At 40.5% G+C, this 20,181-nt stretch overlaps 1 protein-coding gene and 1 pseudogene across 3 annotated transcripts in view; one reads left to right on the top strand and one right to left on the bottom strand.

Annotated features, from left to right (window-relative positions):
- The window catches only part of HTR4 (5-hydroxytryptamine receptor 4), a 637,984-nt gene that overhangs the window by 44,630 nt on the left and 573,173 nt on the right, over window positions 1-20,181 (bottom strand). The gene's annotated exons all lie outside the window — the stretch shown is intronic.
- On the top strand, window positions 4,392-4,512 carry LOC149467801 (U2 spliceosomal RNA; annotated as a pseudogene).

Here is a 20,181-nt window from a genome sequence, read left to right as displayed (position 1 = left end):
CTTACACCTCACAGTAGGACCTCATGCGAGGTGACACATATCGTCCATCCATCACTTTGCCGTTCATACTGTCACAATATATATATATTGTACAGTATATACAGTATATACACATACATACACATATAATCGTGCACTTCTTGATTGGGCATGCGCCCCTAGCACTGCTTCTGCTGTGATTTGTCACAGCAGAAGCCAATCAGCGGGTGCCAGCCAATGGATGACCGCTGACTGGCGAGGAGAGAGACAGAACAGTTTGAAATGAAACACAATGCTGCTTCTGTCAGTTTTGTTAGCTAGCTGTCGGCTAACCATTAGTAGGACAGCATACTATGATGTAATGATCTCAACTCAGTGGGAGCATCTGAGGATATAGTATACAAGTCATGACAATATAAAATGTCCTTGGTCTCTAACATGACAGTTCTTCTTTAACAGCTTTCTGTTCCCGTTTTTATTTAAGGAATGTTTAGGGTGTTAGCCTCCTAAGCAGTTTAAAAGTAGCCATGTGGGCAGTATGTCATAAGCTAACACCTAGAGTTTTAGGTATAAAATAAATGTTATTGCTCTGAAATATCTCAGCTCTGCAGTAAAGTCAGGTTTTAATCAAACATCCTACATCAAACAGACTAAATATCTTGTGAGGAAAACATTGAATGGTTTAATGAGATCCTCATAAACGGCTTTACCATTTGTTTCACCGTTTACACTAAGAAAGAACATACCAGGGTATCATTTGTACACAAATCTGGAGGCAATCGCTTTCAATTTTCTTTCTGTAAATGTTATTCGATTGTGCCTTCCAAAAGAGGGAATAGAGTACATTCTTCAATCAAAACCATATTTCTACTGCTCTATGAATATCCTGTTGGAGTTTATGCAAAGATTGATACTGAAGGCCTATAAAAAGAATGATAATGATAGGATCATCTTTCTTATACAATAATTGGATGTTGTTATTGGATATTGGTAGAGGGCGCTCTGTTACCAAATGCACTTAGTATTTAGTAGTAAAAATAAAGAGATGATGGAGCATTGGCAAGGTAGCACTTGATTTATGATTTATTTATTTTTTTTATGAAAGTGTTGTTTAGAACCTGCTTAATCCTGTTCCATTTTATAATCACTGTAGTACTAGCAGATTAAGCTGAGAAATGTGACAGGTTCATCTTTCAATCAGTAACTTTACTATTTACATTTCCAGAATTACTAATGTCCTGTCCTGTTATGTGATGGCACAAACAGGTCATGGCTTCTACTTCATTGTTACACAGAATATGAAATTAGCAATCTTACAGGGGTGTATAAAGGACAGGGCAGTGGGATCAGCCCACTCCGGGTGCAAGCAGTAAGTGGTTGCTTCATCTTCAAGCACATTGTTCTAGCATATTGAACTTCTGACATTGAAGTTACTCTACTAAGCCAGTGGTGTGAGACTGGTGGAGCTTCTCCTCTTGTCTCTCAAGTAACTATTTACAGCAGAGATCATTTTATCTGTCTTCTCAATGACCACCAATATAAGATCAACATTTGCAATCCAGTATAACAGAGCATTTTTCCGACTAACCTCAGATGTAAGGACCATTCCCTCCCAATGTAAGGGGACAGCTCTAAACTGACCACCAGTGTAAGCAGGTACTCTTTACTAATCACCAATATTATTGGTAACTTTGCCATAAACTACCACTGTAGGAGACACCTCTCCACTGACCACCAATTTAAGACGAAACCTCTCCACTGACAACTAATCTAAGAGGACACCTCTTTACCTACTACTAATTTAAAAAGAACACCTCTCCACTGACCTCCAATGTAAGCAGGCACTTCTCTATTGACAATCAATGTTTGGGAACACTTCTCCACCAGCTGCTAATTTTAGGAGACCAGTTTCCAAAAACAATGATGGGGACAGTTATTCACTCACCTTTAATGTGAGTGGGCACTTCTCCACTGAACAATGTAAGGGGACACCACACCACCAATGTAAGAAAATAGTACGCTGGATAGCATTGTTGGAAGACACACCAATGATCACTGCAGTTCAAGCATTAATGTTAATTTATAATGTTTTGTTTGCTACGTCTAGCTTCAATCCTGAATTTTGTTTTAATACAGATGCCACCACCCCACCCACCCCTTCCCCAATCTTCAGAACACACATTGATCACTCACACAGACACTGCTCTCCCTTGGACTTTTACTGTCTTCTCCACTACCTGCACTACTTTGCAATTTGTCATCCCTTCTGCCACAGCACATCTCAAATACTCAGTTTTTTGCATTTTATTTACCTAGATGTGCCATTATACTTTCTGCCTGAACTTTCTGTAAGCTTTGCCTGCTCCTCTTCAACATGTCATTTCACTCCCAGGCACATCATTCAATTTTTCATTAAAAACTTGACCTCATGGACACTCCAATACACAACTCACTATGCTACACTTGTGAATATAATGACCCTTGTTTGAGCAGGTGATGTGAGATCTCCCAGGGCTAGCCAATGTTCCACCAGGGAGCCTATCATGAGGTTTAAACTTTGCTAAGTACTGTTTTTGGATCACAACACCAAGGTTCACCCTGTGCAGTGTAGTGGGACTTAGAATATATCATAGCTGGCTGGAACATGAACCTGAAACTTACTAGATAAAGACCACACAAGGCAGCAGTACTGTGGACTTCACCAGAGCAGGCTAACACATGAGTCTGAAGTGTACCAGACAAACAGCAGACTGAACCTAACAGGAGGACTGGAGACCACACTGAAGCAGTCTAAAACAGGAAGCTAGAGCATACTGAACAATTAGCTAACCAGGCCGGGAAGCAGGTTTCCACACAGCAGCAGGCTGAAAACAACTAAGGCAAAGGGGAAACAGAATACAGGCCAGGGGTAGAGGCAAGTGGCCAACAGGGAAATCCAATCAGGTAGCAGAAGTAAGTACACAAGAAGTCAGTCCAAGGAATAAACAGGCTGGAAACAACTGCAAATGAAAGCTTGTGGAAGTATTGTCCAGACATGTGGATACAAATTCTTGAGATGTAGCCCTTTACTAGATTCATGCATAGTGATGTCATTGACTGGTAACCAGATGCAGCTGTAATACCTCAGGAAGATCCCTGAAGTGTTTCCAGTTGTGAGAGAGAGGAGTCATGGCAGTGCAGTTCTCAGCTTCACCTAATTTCCTTACTGTCCAGTCTCCTGACCATCGTTTGGTTACACTCAGCTGGTCCCAGTTCTTTATATAAAGTGTTACTAAACCCAGGACCCTGCATTCACTATAGCTGGTCTCCCACAGTACACAGAACATGGGAATGCAATTATTTTAGTGAATATAAACTGCTAAATACCTTAATTCTCTAGCAATACACACCAAACTGTTAATGTGTAGATTGTCCCCAAGCCTCTGTTCTATCAGCAGATGGATTTGGTGACATTAGAAGAAGAAGAGGATCATAGAAGACAGGATCAAACATCCTTTTTACGCAATGCAGAGGATTAAGTCCTTAGATTCCACAGTGAGTATAATAAGCATTCTTTACTGCATCTGCAGACTGATTTTACTGTTGTGAGTTTAATAACACTTTAAGAAGCTCATATACTGTATAAGTCATGTTAGACAAGCATGCATACAGCATGAGGAGGCATAGTATGCCATTAAATAGAGGTTTGTCAAGATGAATTCATCATTGGAGCTGACATACATGTCACTGTATTACTACTATGCTTGTGTTGGTCCCATACATGATATCTGGCAAAGTCAGATATGTTTTGAAACTGATATAACAAAACACTTCCAGAGGCATATTTAGCAGACCATAAGGGAGCATATAGGAGAAGTTTATTGTTAGGGTTTACATATTCTTTAAGAAAAACAAATTACAATTAAAGGGTTGATTCACCAAAGGCAAATAGACTGTCCACCTTGCATGGGAAGTGCACTTTGTAAGGAAATTTGTCAAACGTTTACTTTGCAAAGAATGCCCAATCATGTGCAAGAAAATTTTAAAAAATGCATTTTGCTTGCACATAATTGGGTGATGAAAGTCAGCAGAGCTTCACCTCATTCATTAAGCTCTGGGGAAAATTCCCTGACAAAGTTAAACTTGCCTTGCAGAGTCAACAGCCTTTTTGCCTTTAGTAAATTAACCCAAAGATGTTATGTCACATAACATGTAATGTAACAAGCCCAATAACAGACCAAATCAAGACTATCTTTGTAATTTTGGATGAAGTTTAGGATTTGTATAGATTAGTTAGTATGTGTAATTATGCCTAGAGCCACCAGCAGCAAAAAGACTCTCACTAAGGTTCAGTCTCTTGAAGTTTGTGTTTCCAGAGTGCCTGTTGGATATGTTAGATCTTGTATAGCAAGTATTGCCTGACTGACATATCATTTGCTTCTCAGCCTTTTGGCTAAGATTAAGTGTAGTATCTGTTCTTATCAGTGTCTAGTAGGGGTGCTCCGCTGTTATTCTTGCTTTTAGGCAAGGATGGCTGGCTGTAAAGTACCCCTGCTGGTATGATGGGGCTCTGAAGGTTAGTACCAGCTGGAAGAAAAATCGAGGCGCCCATAGGCTGTTGGGGCCCGGGAGTAATTCCCGTGGGAAAACTGGAGGGGCCCAGTTCCTCCTGATTTGGGTCTACCTTGTTTGGCTAGGGGTCGGGGAGGCAGAGTCTTTGTGGAGCAGTGCCCCCTGAGAGTGGCAACCCCAGGGGTGCTCTTAGTAGCACATGGGGGTGGGATCCCAAGTGTGAAAAGTGCACATGATCACTGTTCTAAACACTTTTTTCTGCATTGTGCCTTTTAGGGCTAGACCTTTTGGCTAAGTCCAGGGCAATTTTATGCTATGGGCCTCAGGGACTAGCCAGTGCACAATTGCACGGCCACTTATTTTTTTTATTTTTCCTCACTGTTTTGACACCTTTCACATTTGTGTGTGTTTTTTTTCTCACTAGGATGGAGGGTGTGGGTCATCGGGCCTGCCCTGAAGTCTAGGGGGAGGATGCGTGGCCAGTAGGTTCTTTCCTCCCCTGTTCCTGGGGGGGGTCTCTCTTCGGGAGAGCTCCCTGACCTAGCACTCGGTAGTTGGCTTTGGCTAGCCACTGGGAAAGGGGTCCGCCAGGCCTTTTGGCATGTTGGAAACCCTTTGTCCCTGTCAGGAGCCTTGCGCCCCAGGGACGCTGACAGCTCGAGAGGAGAGGTGAGCTGGTAATCGGCATTCCTCGGAGGGGAAATGTACATTGATCATCAGGGCACTGATGATCAGTGTGCCCTGATGATCAGTGTAGCCCCAGCAGTGCCATCTGTCAGTGCTCATCAATGCCACCTGCCAGTAACCATCAGTGCCTCATCAATGCCACATATCAGTGCCTACCAGTGCATATCAATGCCACATATCAATGCCCATCTGAGCTGCCTTTCAGTGTCACCTATCAGTGCCAGTCAGTGCCACCTATCAATTCCAGTCAGTGCCACCTATTAGTGCTGCCTATCAGTGCCAGTCAGTGCCACCTAACAGTGCCAGTCAGTGCCATGAGTGCTGCCTTTCAGTGCCCATCAGTGATGCCTGTCAATGCCCATCAGTGCCACCTACTAGTGCCTCCTCATCAGTGCCCATCAGTGCCACCTATCAGTGCAGCCTATCAGTGCCCATCACTGCAGCCTCATTAACGCACATCAGTGAAGGAGAAAAATCACTTATGTACCAACTTTTATAACAAAAACTAAGACATTTTTTTTATTTTTTTTCAAAATTTTCAGTTGTTTTTGGTTTGTTTAGCAAAAAATAAAAAACCCAGAGGTGATTAAATACCACCAAAAGAAAGCTCTGTCTGTCTCAAAAAAATTATAAAAATGTCATATGGTTACAGTGTTGCATGACCGCGCAATTGTCACACTGAAAGCTGAAAACCGGCCTGGGCGGGAAGGGGGTATAAGTGCCTGTAGGCAAGTGATTAAAATCAAGCAAGCATTGCAGCAACCTTAGGTCTGTCCTGACATGTTCTCTTGAATAAGAAAGATGGGGCTTAGGTGGAATGGTTGGGATAAAATCATATTTATATGTTCATCTATTTGCAAATCCGGTAGTGTCACTCTGCATGCACAGGTGCTGGCTGATTTAAAGGTTCAGTTGTAATACTCATGTGAGTCCCTAAAGACATGTTTAAAATTATAGACATTTTAAGTGCAAAATACCACACTCCTATAATGTTGCACACCAGTTAAACATAATTGCTGTTGAGCCTAAATATTTTTTATGAATGTCAAACTTTTATAACGGGAATGGTTAAACTTAAAATACGTAAACAAAAACCACAGATGGACAATAATTGATGCAAGATAAGTGAGAAGTCATATGCCACATACAATTTTCTGTATCACAGGAGAGCAATGATTTCATTACAGTTCTTAAAGGGCTCATTGTCATGGGATAAGTAAGTAGACTGGCAGTGTAAAGAGCTCCCAAGCCTTGTAAATCCCTTTCCAGTCTGACTCACCACCATTTCCTCATGAATTTATCTGAGCATACTATTTGTAATTAAAGTTAAGATTGTCTGCCAAAAATAAGCTGCAATGGTGAAGCTGTAATATCATATATTAAAAATAAAAGCAAATAAGCCTTAAAGTGGAGCTAAAAACAATAAAGTGGATCTATTATTGAAATTCATACTTCATATGGATGCTGTGGAGTGTGCTAGCTATATAAAGTCATGTTATCATGTTGGGTAAAAACAAACATGGGATTTTTGTACTCACCACAAAATCCTTTTCTTGGAGTTCTGTAAAGAACACAGGATTTGAGGATAATTGGGTTTTACTAATGCTTACAGTATGATTTGGACATTGGCAAACCCTCCCACTTCCATCATGCCTTAACCTTATAAGAAGCAGTGCCAGGAGCAAGGTCATAAACAGAGGGTGGGGGACTGTGTTTCTTAATGAACTTTATCGTTCAGCGAGGAATTCAGAGACAACTGGGATGTCCATAAGCAGCCCAACTAAGGAGTGGGCAACAGGAAACAAAACACCAACAGGCCCAACTATAAATGACAGAAAAAAACTGCCTACAGCTGAAAGAATAACATGAAAGACCTTACTCCAAAAGACCTAAACATCCACCTGCTAAATCCTAAAAACATGTGAACAGAAGATCATACGGCAGCCCTTCAAATCTAGGAAACAGTTTTCTGAAGCTGAAATGCTGAAAGAAACAGTAGAATATGCCTTTACAAAAAAGGATGTAACCCGATCCTTAAAACCATAAGCTTCAACAATGATCTGTCTAAACCACCAAGAAATGTTGAAATGAGAAGCTGGCTCCATCAGGAATGGCAAAAAAATGTTGATCTTTCCTAATAGAGGCAATTGCTGCAAGGTAGACAAGAAAACCTTAAACTGTATCAAGACAATAGAAGAAAATCTCCTTCTGTGTACTCCGGCCAGACAGAGGAAAAGAAGCATGATGTCCTGCTTGAGATTAAAGGCCAAAAAATGTAACGATTGAAGCCATAGACCTTAATATGACCCTATCCTCATGTAATACCATAAAAAGGTTCATTACAGAACAAAGTCACCAATTCAGACCCATGCCTCCCAAAGACAATTGTGAACAAGAACACAACTTTATAAGTGAGAGTGCAGAGGGGAATATCTCTAAAAAGTTCAAAAGGCAGTTCTGAAGTACAGAAAAAAAAACAAAAAAATCTAAATATCACAGGGGCATGGACAAGAGCACAGTGGAAGATATATGAGAAATATCCAGCACAAAGTCTAGATTGGAAGCACTGAGATCTTACCCTTGATGACACTTAGGGCTAATTGGTAATCTAGACCTGATTGCAAAAAGATCAGTATTCACCCCCCTGAACATTTTCTGAAATGAAAGCTTCTTCCCTTGATCAAGTGAATTATGCACTCTGTATACAATGGTAGACCTTGCAGGGAGTGGACGTCTTGGCTTATAACACTGAGTAAATCACTAAGTCAACAAGGACCCTGTTCCTCGACACCTGGGCTTAAACAGCCATGCTTTCATGACCAGCAACCGTGAAGCAGGATGGTAAATGAGTTCTTGAGAGTCAAACTGGAAAAGCCCACAGAGCAGTTGTCAGGTATCTTATTAGGTCAACGTACCACATCTACCTTGGCCCTTGCCTTGGTTTCTTGTTGAACCTGCAGGCCAGGTGGTCTGGGTGTGAGGAGCTTTCACCTGCTTCTGTCTGTCTACCAAATGTTTACCTATGGAATGTGAAATGCAGATAATGCTGGAACCTGAGGTTCTGCCCAGTACAGAAAGCTTTCTACTTTTGCCACAGCAAGTCTTCTGGTTTTTCCCTGATTGTTGATGAATTGTCCGACTAGTCGGAATGTCCAGCATTGTTGGAACAATGAAATCACTCTGAGTTTCAGAGTCTCCAGGACTCCCCCCAAGCCTAAGAGGCTGGCATCTGTTATGATGATCTGAAGGAAGGATTTCCCCAACTCCAGAGCTGGATTCCTGTACCACCAGGTGAGAAACAACCTGATTCTTGATGTCAGATTATTTGATTTTTCCGGAGACTGAACCAATTTGTCCCATAATAACAAGATGATGAGTTTGAGAGGTTCAGAGTGAAACTGGACAAACAAGACTGCCTCAAAAGAGGCTACCGTCAGCCCCAAGAAGCATAAGAAAGAGTTGGTTGATTCCTGGACTGAAGAGATAAGAGTCTGGGAAAGGAGAGTTTGAAGTGTTTCTGATCCAACTGAACCTTTTTAAAGTCAGAACTGTCCATGCCACCTTGTCAATTAAAACTTGTACTGACTGTTTCCTTGAAAGGTGTCAAGAAACACGTATACTGACCCAGAAGGTAGCCCAGATACCCTACAATGGGAATGCCCTGGGAGAACAAGACAAACACCAGGGCTATTGGTGAATACACAGCATGCAGAACACAGAATGGTAGGACCACCAACTGGAAGTGCTGGGGACTCATTTTGGAAGCTATTTCTTTATGACATATTTTTTAGATACATTTCATGCATTTGGCATCTGCTGGTACCTCCATGTATTTCTGAAAGAAACGGTTTCTTTCTCCTTGAACCCCTGAGTGATCTGATTTGCAAATACGGACTTTGCTTCCTAATTGCAAAAGTTGGCCTGTCCCTTTTCTTGACTGTCTACTGGGCATTGAGCTGCACATTCCCTTTACCTAATAGGTGAGGTGAAGAAAGTAGGTCAGCATTTTTCATCAGAAAGCAAAACCACTATTTAAACATTGGCAGCACAATGGCTTAATAGTTACCGCTTCTTTGCAGCACTAGGGGCATCAGTTTGAATCCCAGCCATGGCACTACCTGCATTGAGTTTCATACAATGGTTTACTGGTTTCTCCCTGCGCTTGAGTTTCTTTTGGATTCTCTGGTTTTCTCCAATACTCCAAAGACATGCTTGCAGGTTAACTGGCTCCTGAATATGTTGCCTTACTACATGTATGTGTGCATGTGAGATAGGGTCTTTAGACTGTAGGTTCCTTAAATTACATGTGCTATATACTAGCATTTCTCAACTGGGGTGCCATGACTGTGTAGATGTACAATTTGGAGCTCTGTCAGTCTCAGCCCCATACAGATACAGCACAGCACAGTGGAAGCTTGATCAAGGGACCAATGCAGAGCAGTGAATGGGGGAGGTGTCTACTGTAAGTCCTCCACCTTCTCCTAAAGTGCACTGCTAAACAAACGGTTCCCCTGCCAGTGCAGGTACAATCTACATTTGTTAAAAGGGTGTGTGTATGTGGTTTTACCATCCCCCAACCTCATGTGTTAACAAGCCAATAGACTGGGGTGCCTTGAGACTAAATATACTTTTAAAGGGTGAAGAAACTGAAAAAAGGTTGAGAAATCCAGCTATATACTGTACATATTTGTAATAAATAATACAAACAAAATATCAGTGCCCCCAATAAAAAGCTTTTGATGCAAATAATATATCTCACTGATGTGCACCAGATACGATTCCATATAGTTTGCTACAATTTTCTGAATCTTGAAAATATCCTACATATCACTATTTGGGTGTGCTGATCTGTAGTTTGCTGTTCAATTTACCTTAATGAAGACTCTCATATTATATGAGAAAAGGTGGAAATGCATAACAATGTGTGTTAAAGAGCATGCAATACTAGTGTATTTAATCACATCTGTTGTGTAGCCCAAAGGCTTATATTGCACCTATATTAGTAAAAGCAGCCATTCAACAAGGATGTTCATTGCATAGTATGTTCAAAAAGATGGCCACTGGAAATTAAATCTACAAATGTGCCTAATTTCAGATCATGTAAAATTGACTGGCAGTGAGTGCAGACTATATGTGGTAACTTCTACTTCTGCACAAGAAAAATGTAGATCACCGCTACGGCACATAGAAAACAAAAAAGGAAAAATGTGCATCGCTCTGTCCCTTGGTGGACCTCATATAGACATTAGCCTGCATGGTAAAAAGCTGTATTTTGCTAGTGAGAACGAGCCCTAAATAATATGAAAGTTATTTTTACAATAATAATAAAAACTGAATACTCACTGTGATGATTTTCATTATTTTTTATGTTATTAATGTTTGTTTACCAAGTACAAATCTTCAACTGTAACACAAATTGCATTACATGAATTTACCATATACAAAATCTCACAGTGTGCTGACCTTGTATTACAAATAATTGCTATAGAATGTTTATATTGTACTCATGTGCTTGCCTAGCAGCGGAAAGTTAAAAAATGGAGAACAATGGTAATGCAATTGATAAGAACATATAATTACCCTGTCTTCTGAAAACAGTTTTTTTTTTACATTACTCATTGTTTTTCATAAAGGCAACAAGAACAATAAATCCATATATATAGTAAAAGCATAAAAGGTGTCCCTTGGCAGCGAGAAAGCAAAAAGCTTCTTGTTTCCATGCTATAATTACCTGTGTATCATAATTACTGGGCTCTGCACTACAGGACAACTATAATCACACAAAGCACACCATTAAAACAAACTACAAAAGTAACATAATACAGCTCCCTACACATTCTGGGTTGCTGGCACAAGCATTGTGATAAAAAGGCATTAATTACAAAAATATAAGGTGATTCAATTAAGAAAATAAAATGTTGGGCGTTGAAAACACTTTTTTAGTGGCATCATTAGCTTTGCTTCCCAATGTTCCTTGTAATTGCCAGCAACATACAGTGTTAAAATTTTCACATTAAAGAAAAATAACTGCATGGCAATTTTAATAATGTGTACACAGCCCCATTGAGATAAAGATATACTGAGTGTATATAAAAAGAAAAACCTTTGTTAAATCATACAAATGTGGTGCCCACAGACAACAGAGGGCAGTTGGAAATGTGGGCAAGATCCAGACACCCTGAGAGACTGTAATCTCTGATCTATGGCTACCTTGAGTGCATTTTCATTTGTGTATATTCTACCTACTAGTATGTTTTTTGATTGTAGAAGGAAACCAGAGCACCCAAAGGGAACCCAGCAAGGAGAACCTACAAACCCAGGGCAGATAGTGTTTCTGGTGGCAACTGAACCAGGGGCCCCAAGAGCTACTCTGATGGCTTTACTCCCTTACTAGTTAAACCATTAGGAAGCCACTGAATCACTTCTTCTGCAATAAGTATGATTTTGAAGGAGTGAAGGAGCAAAATCTTCTAGATGAATTGGTGTGTTTAAGTATTGGTGCTTATTAAATAGTTGGCAGGATTGTGGACAGTGTACATGTGTCACCGTTGTTTCTCACCTACACATGTTGGAGGAACTCCAGGGTGTGTCCAATATTGAAAACACAAAACTTTGTTTTCTTACAATCTTTTTAAGACCTTCTGGGTCCTGGAGCGCAAGGGGTCTGTAGAGCTTTGGCTGGGAAAGGCCTCCATTCCAAGGTCCTAAATGTACACTTTAGAATGGTCCAAGACCCCATTAATTAAAAACTTAATTATACGTAGGCCTTTATGTGAGCTGACTGATGCTCAGGGCTGACTCTCTTACTCTCTCTGCGGTGAGAATGTGCTGCTGTGTGAAAAAGCTGAATGCTTACAGAACCCCAAGGCTCCATCCACACTAGCATTTTTTAAGCTCCTAGAAGCTGTAATTAGCATTTTTTTTCTGCTGCTAGAAGCTAAATAGCGTTATCCTATTTGTTCATGCTTATTAGTTCATGCACATCTAGGCTATTAGTGTTTTTCAAGCTGCAGCTTCTAGGAACAGAAAAAAATTGTACAGTCATTTCGTTTTGCCACTAGAAACAAACACTGAATACTCCTAAATGCTTCTAAGCACTACTAAAATGCTCCTAACAGCTTTTTTTTTTGCATGTACTGTAAAAATGCTTATAAAATGCTAACGCTACTAAACACTGGTACAAAAACGGTATTACCAGTGTTTTTCATCCAGCTTTTTTTTCTATTGTTTTTTGAACTTATAAAAAACATTAGTGTGCATGAAGCCTTACAGTACAAGGGCTGCCTGTTTGTTCTTTGATGAACCTAAGAGTTGCACTCTGTTGGTAACTGCCACAAGTTTAGTTAGTGGCACCCTGAGGCAGATGTTTTCTCTTTGTTTTATGCTTTGGACTTGCTATACAAAACACTACTGCAGTGAAACTGTTTGTTTCCTGCCCTGCTGAATAAAAGTGCCACACATCTTGCTTGCACTATTCCTGGGTGTTCCTATCTCATGCATTTACAGCTGCCAATACCAGCTGAGCGTATCCCCCTTACAATATATGTATAGCTTACTGAAATAGCTTCATCTTTTTTTTCAGGTGCAGCTGTCAAGTGTGAATAAGAAAAAAAAACCCCAACAAGTAATAAATTCCAAAGTTATTATAACTAAAGCATATGCCTTTTTATTAAGGGTCAGACATGAGGTCAAATTAAACAGTAATTTGCTTTATTCTTTTTATGAAAATTGCAGCTTCTCACAGAAGTGCTCCTCTCATTAAAATAATAGAGTTTTCCCTTCCCACCTCCTTGCCGTCGCTGATATACACTATATGATCAAACGTTTGTGGACACCTGATAATCTCACATACTACAGTATATGGCAAAAATTATGTGACACCCACGCCTAATTATTGAGTGCAGATGTTTCCAATGTAGGTTCTTGTTAATGTTACAGCATACAAAGAAATATTAAACAACTGTGTGCTTCCAACCTGATGACAGTTTTAGGATGTGATTGTGCCCAAAAGTCAGGTTCAAAATGATATGGTTTGATGACCTTGGTGTGGAGGAATCTGAGTTGCCTTCACAGAGCCTTGACCTCAACCCTATTGAAAATCTTTGAATACTCAAATGCCTATTGTGTGCCAGACCTTCTCCTTCAACATCAGTACTAGACCTCAGAAATGCTCTTTTTACTAAAGGGGCCAAATTCCCACAGGCATGCTTTCCAGTGAAACCTGTTATAGCCCCAAAGTGTTGTTCAGTTGCGTATCAATGTTCATGGGTTTGGAATGTCATGTTTAACAAACTCATATATTGTAGGTGTGATGGTCAGGTGTCCACAAACTTTTGATCATATACTGTATTATTATTATTATACAGGACTTATATAGCGCCGACAGTTTGCTCAGCACTTTACATTTTGGACTGTATAATATTTACTATCCTGGTACTAGTATTTTGTGTGTTATAGGCTTTGCATGGGGAAATGGAGTGGCAAGCAAACATTTATAACTTTTTAAAAATGACTGCATACACAGAGAAATCCTGCAGCTGGCATTTTAGGGATCTCTGTAAGTATTTTGGGGATGTGAGCAGGCACCTAAAAGTGCTTTCTGCAAAGCCACTATATCTAGTGAGAATACAGTTTTACAGGTTGTCACAGGTTTACTTTACTATACAGGGAGATGTTTGTGAGAGACAGCAAGGGACATACTACAGCGGGTCCAGTTGTGAATACCTCTTGTGACTTACAAACAGAAACCAAGATCATCAGGGGAAAAAAAAAAAAGGAGGGTGAGGCGGATTCGTTTTCAATTTGGATATTGTGTACCTCTTAATTTTTTTAAATTTTAGCCAAATTATCAGCCAAATTATTATTAAGAAAGGCCTATTTAAAAGCATTTAAAATTAAACTATTAAAAACCTGACCAACCTAAATTGATAATAAATTATAAATGGAACACTTGGATGTGTCTTGGATGACAGGTATGTTTCCCTGCTGTTTGGGTTGTAATCCCTTTAAAGGGGGGGAGGGTGAATTGTATGCAGTCTGAGTATTCAGGGGTTCTCATCCATGCAGGGTGAGGGGTTATGGGATAGTTTGCATGGAGAGGACTGATTTACAGGGCTCCCAGGATTGGAAAAACCTCATTTGGGACAAATTCAAAGTGACTTTGATACTGAAGGGTTTAAACCACCAGCAAGAAAGACTTAAAGAGGAACAGGAAGCTGTGAGTAGTTGTCCATGAGATGTTGACATGTGAGGACTGTGGACTGGTTTTGTTGCTGAGGCACTACTACTGAGCTCCTGTGGCCCCTTGTCAGGGCCACAAAGCTGACAGGAATCTTAATCCCTGGAGTGGAACTTGTTTATACTGGCGGTGAGACAAATCTTTATATTGTGTACCTAGAGTGTGGACTATTTCTTTTTGCTTGATACACTGAAAAAAGCTATTTTGTTTCGCTGTTCAAACAAATAAAATACAGTTTTCTTTTAAAAAGTCAACTGACTGATAAAACCAGGCTGCCCCATATCTTCAGTAAAAACCACATTTTTAAAACTATCAATAGATCTTGCAAGCAGGTGAAACCTGTTATTTTGTTCAATTTTTACATTTTAAACAATGCTGCTCTAAGACCTTAGCAGCTTGGACACTTGCCCTGGGTCTCTTGCAGGGTGGTTTGCGTCTCAGGTCAAGCAAGTGCCGTTAACATGTGTGTACTGCTAAAACCCACTTTAGTGAATCCTTAGCAAACCTCATAGTCAATCACAACTTGTTTACATTCAAAAACTTGCACCCAGTGCCATGCACCAGCATCTCACATTGTCAGGGCCAAGGATAAATGTGTGAATTTCTGACTGGTGGATATACTGTATACTGCTGGATGGGGGAATTATACTGCTGGTGGGAGCTAAAATGCTGATTGGTTGCTAGTTACAGTAATTACATCTGCTAAAGACATGTGCACACTTGACCACACACAATTTACACATTTACCATCCATGCCCCATTGTGCCTCAGGTACTCAATGATGGGAACAGAATGCCTTACTGGGCTATGTACACTGATAATACAATAATAATACAGGGCACATGTTACATTTACATGAATTTCAGTGGCTTATTTACTTTTGACCTGACATGTGAAGTGTGAAAAACAGGATTTTTGTACTTACCATCAAATTCTTTTTCTTGGAGTTCATTAGAAATTACAGGGTAATTTTGATAAAGCAAAGTTATTATGCTGTCTACAGGAGATTGGTCACTAGTAGGCAAAGCTATTAGTCAGCTAGACATAATCCCTCCCACTCCCATTAAGAGCCAGTTTTGTGGAAAAAAAATGGTAAGAGTGGACCATAAAGACAGACACGTGGGACCTGCATCCTCTAATGAACTTCAGGTAAAGGATTTTACAGTGCAAGTTTAAAAATCCTGTTTTCCTTATTTATTAGGGAAAACAGGCTTAATTTTGTTGTAAGAGGGATGTCCAAAAGCAGGGGCAGGCAACACGGCAAACAAAACACCAACAATCCCTTCAAAAAACAGTGGACAGCTGAGGTACCTTGCAGCTTTAAAGATCTACCTGAAGGACCTTATGCTCAAAGCTGGCAACAGAAGACCAGGTGGCAACCTTGAAAATCTAAGAAACAGGTACCTAATACTGAAAGGCCCAAGAACTGCTGACTGATCTAGTGAAGTGCACTTTTACAGGAAAACAGGTATCCAGTCCTCTTGACTAAAGGCTTGAATGATGAGCTGCTTAAGCTACCCAGCAATAGTAGAGCAAGAAGTGGGGTGCCCCTACTGGGCGCCCTTGGGAATGACAAAAAAGGAGTCAGTCTATTGGAAAGAAGATGTAACTGAAAGATCAACAAAGGCTAATTGAAACAAAATCCAAACAATGGAGGATATCTTCTTGGAATGTCCCAGAGCATGACAGATGGAAGCACAATGTCCCAGTAAGGGAAATGTGAAATATCATCACAGAGAGAGAAACAAGTCCTTAGGTCCAAAGACAACCTTGTCCCTGTGTAGCAGCAGAAATGTGCCTTACAGGACAAGGCTGCTAACTCAGAAACTCTCTTCACAGAGGAGATGGAAACAAAGAGACACAGAAAGCTACATTGTGAGTGAGTGTAGACAGAGGAATATCTGTGATCAGTTCAAAGGTTTGTTTTCGAAGAACCAACAGAACTAGCTTGAGATGTGAGTGACACCTTATATGAAAAAACAATGTGTTTTTTGCTTTGATGTTCAGCAGACCAGCATTTGAGTTAAAGGTTCTTCAGCATTTGTACAGATATGAGATCCATTTTAGATGTTAGTTGAAGTCCATCAACACAGTAGTGCAGGTCAAAGATTCCAATTGCTAGAGAGCTGAGGGATCAGTGAGATTGGAACCTAGATCTCTAGATACAGTATATCCTTGGACCATATCCTCAGGGTCTGGCAGATAGACAGGATGGCAATAACTAGATGCAGGGTAAAGCCTGTTAGGAGAATTAAGGCCTTAGAAAAGGCTTCCATTCTTTTATTCACTGGATCTTTAAACAATGGAATGTCCTCAACAGGTACTGTCTCCAGATCTAAACAAGTATGTACTGTGTCAATAAGGATCAAAATAGTGAGTAATGTCAGAAAATTGAGGCTCTTCAGGCACAAACTGGGATGGGTTACAATCCTCCAAGTCCTAAGCTGAGTGCAAATGTTCCAACATGTTTTAACATCCTGCAAAGCACAAATGTGTAGACCTGCAAAATGGTGCTTACACACAAACTGCTGGGCAGAGGAGGATATCTAGCAGGCCAGCTGGCTGTGAACATGTTATTTTACGGTAGCAAGAATCCTGTAGATGATTGTCCTTCGAGGATCATGGAGGTGGTATGGCTTAGCAGAGAGCAGGAACACTAAGCATGAGTGCATATATACATAGGAAGTGATGCAGTGTAGTGGCACGAGGGAGATTTTGACAGAGACTCAGCAGAGTAGGTGCAGGGCAGCAATTTTAAAAAGCCCCATGTGGACTCAAAAAAGCACTGGGAGCAAAATTAAGAAATGGTACAGCATCCCTTTTCCATCACTAGTCTGCAACTAGAAAAGTGTTGTTGCTTAAGTTCTTCTGTTAACCCCTACAGGGCCCCAGAACAATAGTAATACACATGCATAAGACTCCAATAAAGCGCAAGGCCTTACCACAATAGGGGTCCAGAAGATGCTGTGCATCCACAATGCAGACATGCTGGAGAGTGCCAGCCAGGATCCAAGGGAACATGCCCCATCTAGACAGCTTTTGCCCCCTCCAGAGGACATTCTCCCTAAGAAATATTTAGGGACAGGGTTCCACCAATGACTGTACCCATAAATAATTAAATAATTCTGCAGTTGACTCACACAATACACAAGGTGCTTTGGAAAGTACCCACAGTAGAGCCCAACACCACTCACTGGCAGTGGTGTATTTAGGTTTCATGCTGCCCTAGGCAACACAAAAATCGGCTTCCCCCCCCTTCCTGCCCCCTTGGAGAGACCCTGACAAACACCCCCTTGCCCCACGATAAGAGCCTGACATTGACCAACAACACCCCCCAACCTGAGAGAGCCTTCCACTACCATTGCCCCCCCATACACTGACAACCCGCCTTCACAGCTCCAGACATCCCCTGGAACAAGAGTCAGGCTCTGCATACACCATCAAGTAGCCCACAGCCTCTCACAGATCCCACCTAGTCCCCATGCTGCATGTGTCCTTTCTTCCATTACTTCTTTTAGGGGACAGCGCTGCCTCCCTGAAAAATTCTGCTGCCCCCCTGAAAAAATGCTGCCCTAGGCAAATGCCTTGTTTGCCTTGTCGTAAATACGCCCCTGCTCACTGGCTCTTTTAGTCCACCTCCTCCTTCCTCAGACTCTCAGTTCTATTTTATGCCAGCATGCAAAGCACTCTATGAATGAAAGACAGGCAGATGAATGGCAGAAGCTTGCTTCTCCAACCACAGGACACTTTGCATTCTGGGAAAGAATAGTACAAGAGCTGTGAATGGAGAAGCAGGCGGAAGGTGGCAAGTGGTGCAGCTCTTTTTCACTTGCACTGGCTAATGTTAACCCTAGCAGTGCTGGAAGATCAGTGCTGTGAGCAGTGTGGGGAAGTCCCCACGGCATTGGGAAGAAGATTTCTACACTGTGCAGCAGCCAACCATACATAGTACACAATTCATTACAGGTAAGTTATGCCCATGGTCCTGAATAGCAAAAAAAAAAAAAAGGACCAAACATCAGCTTATGGAACTCCATACCTTACTCAGTTACAAAAGCAAGATACAATTAAATGTGCTGTAAATATGACCAAGTATATTTCAGTAAAACTTTTCTGTACCTGCTGAGAGCGAAGTTGTTCATATGCAGCTGAGCTCCCCCAGCAAACCTGATATGCAGAATAATTAGCTGTCTGCATATGAGTCATGGATGTTGTCTGGGGAGATGGAGGAGGGATTTATGTGTGTCTAGTATATATTTTCTATTATTGATGTTGCACACAATTATATATGATATTCACACAGCATATTTTCATGCCTGAGAGGGAGATAGATTTATTTCTGTAGGGATCCAAGGGATGGAGGGTTTTATCAGTTTTTGTATGACTTTGACCTGAGAGTTACCATGAAGAAACACTGCACATTTTAATTATATAAATGAATTGCTGTTATTGTCACATGAACTCTATAATTTCTATAGGCTGATGTATGAAAAGTATGCTAAAAACAAAATATTTTCTTTGAAAATGAGGGAAGGTTTCTGATTGCCTTATATCTAAAAGCAAGGAATGCAGAAATTTAACCTGGAAACTGACTGACAGGAACAGAAATGTTTCCCACGACACACTTTTGATATGTATGTAATTTAACACTAAAAGGTCTATATATAAAACATTCATTGTCAGATGTATTCTTGCAAGCTGAACGAGCTACATCTAGTAGCCAAAATGTGGTAACATTTTCTGAAATAGCTCAATAAGAAAATTATACTGAATTTTGATCACTAGATGGCGCTGATGATACAGGAATTAGCCTCTTAGAAGAACTACAGTGACATTTCATTCAGCTTGTATGAAAGCCTCTGACATTTGTGCAATTAATTTTTTATAAATAGATCCCATATTGTTTCTCTAGAACTGCATTGTTTGTCAAAAATACACTTTTCTTGTTCAAAACTTGTATTGAACATTTTCAGTAGATACGCCAAATGAATAGAGCTAACATAGGCACAATGTATAAAACGGTTACAGAACAAAGGTAACCTTGGAGGTGTAAATGTATAAGATGAAAAAATAAAGTAGAGGTCACCCAACATATATAAAGGACAACATACATGAATGGAGAGATGGGACATTTGCAACTTAACACATGTGAAGTAGTGCATATCAGGGTGAACTGTACCAATGCTTGGTAGGTGGGCACAAGTAATTATAAATAATGAGTGCCCAAACAAGCAGAGGAGGCAAGTGTAGAAGGAGGGGGGGTATGGACATGGCTCCTAGATTGTAAGCTCGAAAGAGTAGGGCCCTCTTACCCCTCGTACGTTGTTTGTTATTGTTGTACTGTGCCATGTATTGTCCCCCCTATATTGTACAGCGCTGAGCAAACCCTTTGGCGCAATATAAACTCGATGTAATAATAATAATAATAATGAGGGAAGAAGGGAATTCTCACCCACGTGGAAGAAAAATATATTTTAAATATATTTTAAAAATATTCTTCCCAAATATATTGACATATATTTGAAATACAATTTTGGCTGTATTCAAAATATTTATATCTGTCTCTCTCTTCGCCAGTCAGCGGTCATCCATAGGCTGGCACCCGCTGATTCGCTTCCGCTGTGACAAATCACAGCACAAGCAGTGCTAGGGGTGCACGCCCAATCAAGAAGTGCACAATTACGTAATATATATATATATATATATATATATACATACACACACAT

The sequence above is a fragment of the Staurois parvus genome, unplaced genomic scaffold (genome assembly GCF_062004578.1).
Source record: "Staurois parvus isolate SC_StPar_1 unplaced genomic scaffold, SC_StPar_1.0 ptg000099l, whole genome shotgun sequence".
NCBI classification, from domain to species: Eukaryota; Metazoa; Chordata; class Amphibia; order Anura; family Ranidae; genus Staurois; species Staurois parvus.
Note: the sequence above shows the minus strand (reverse complement) of the source record. Positions and strands in the feature narration are given on the sequence as shown.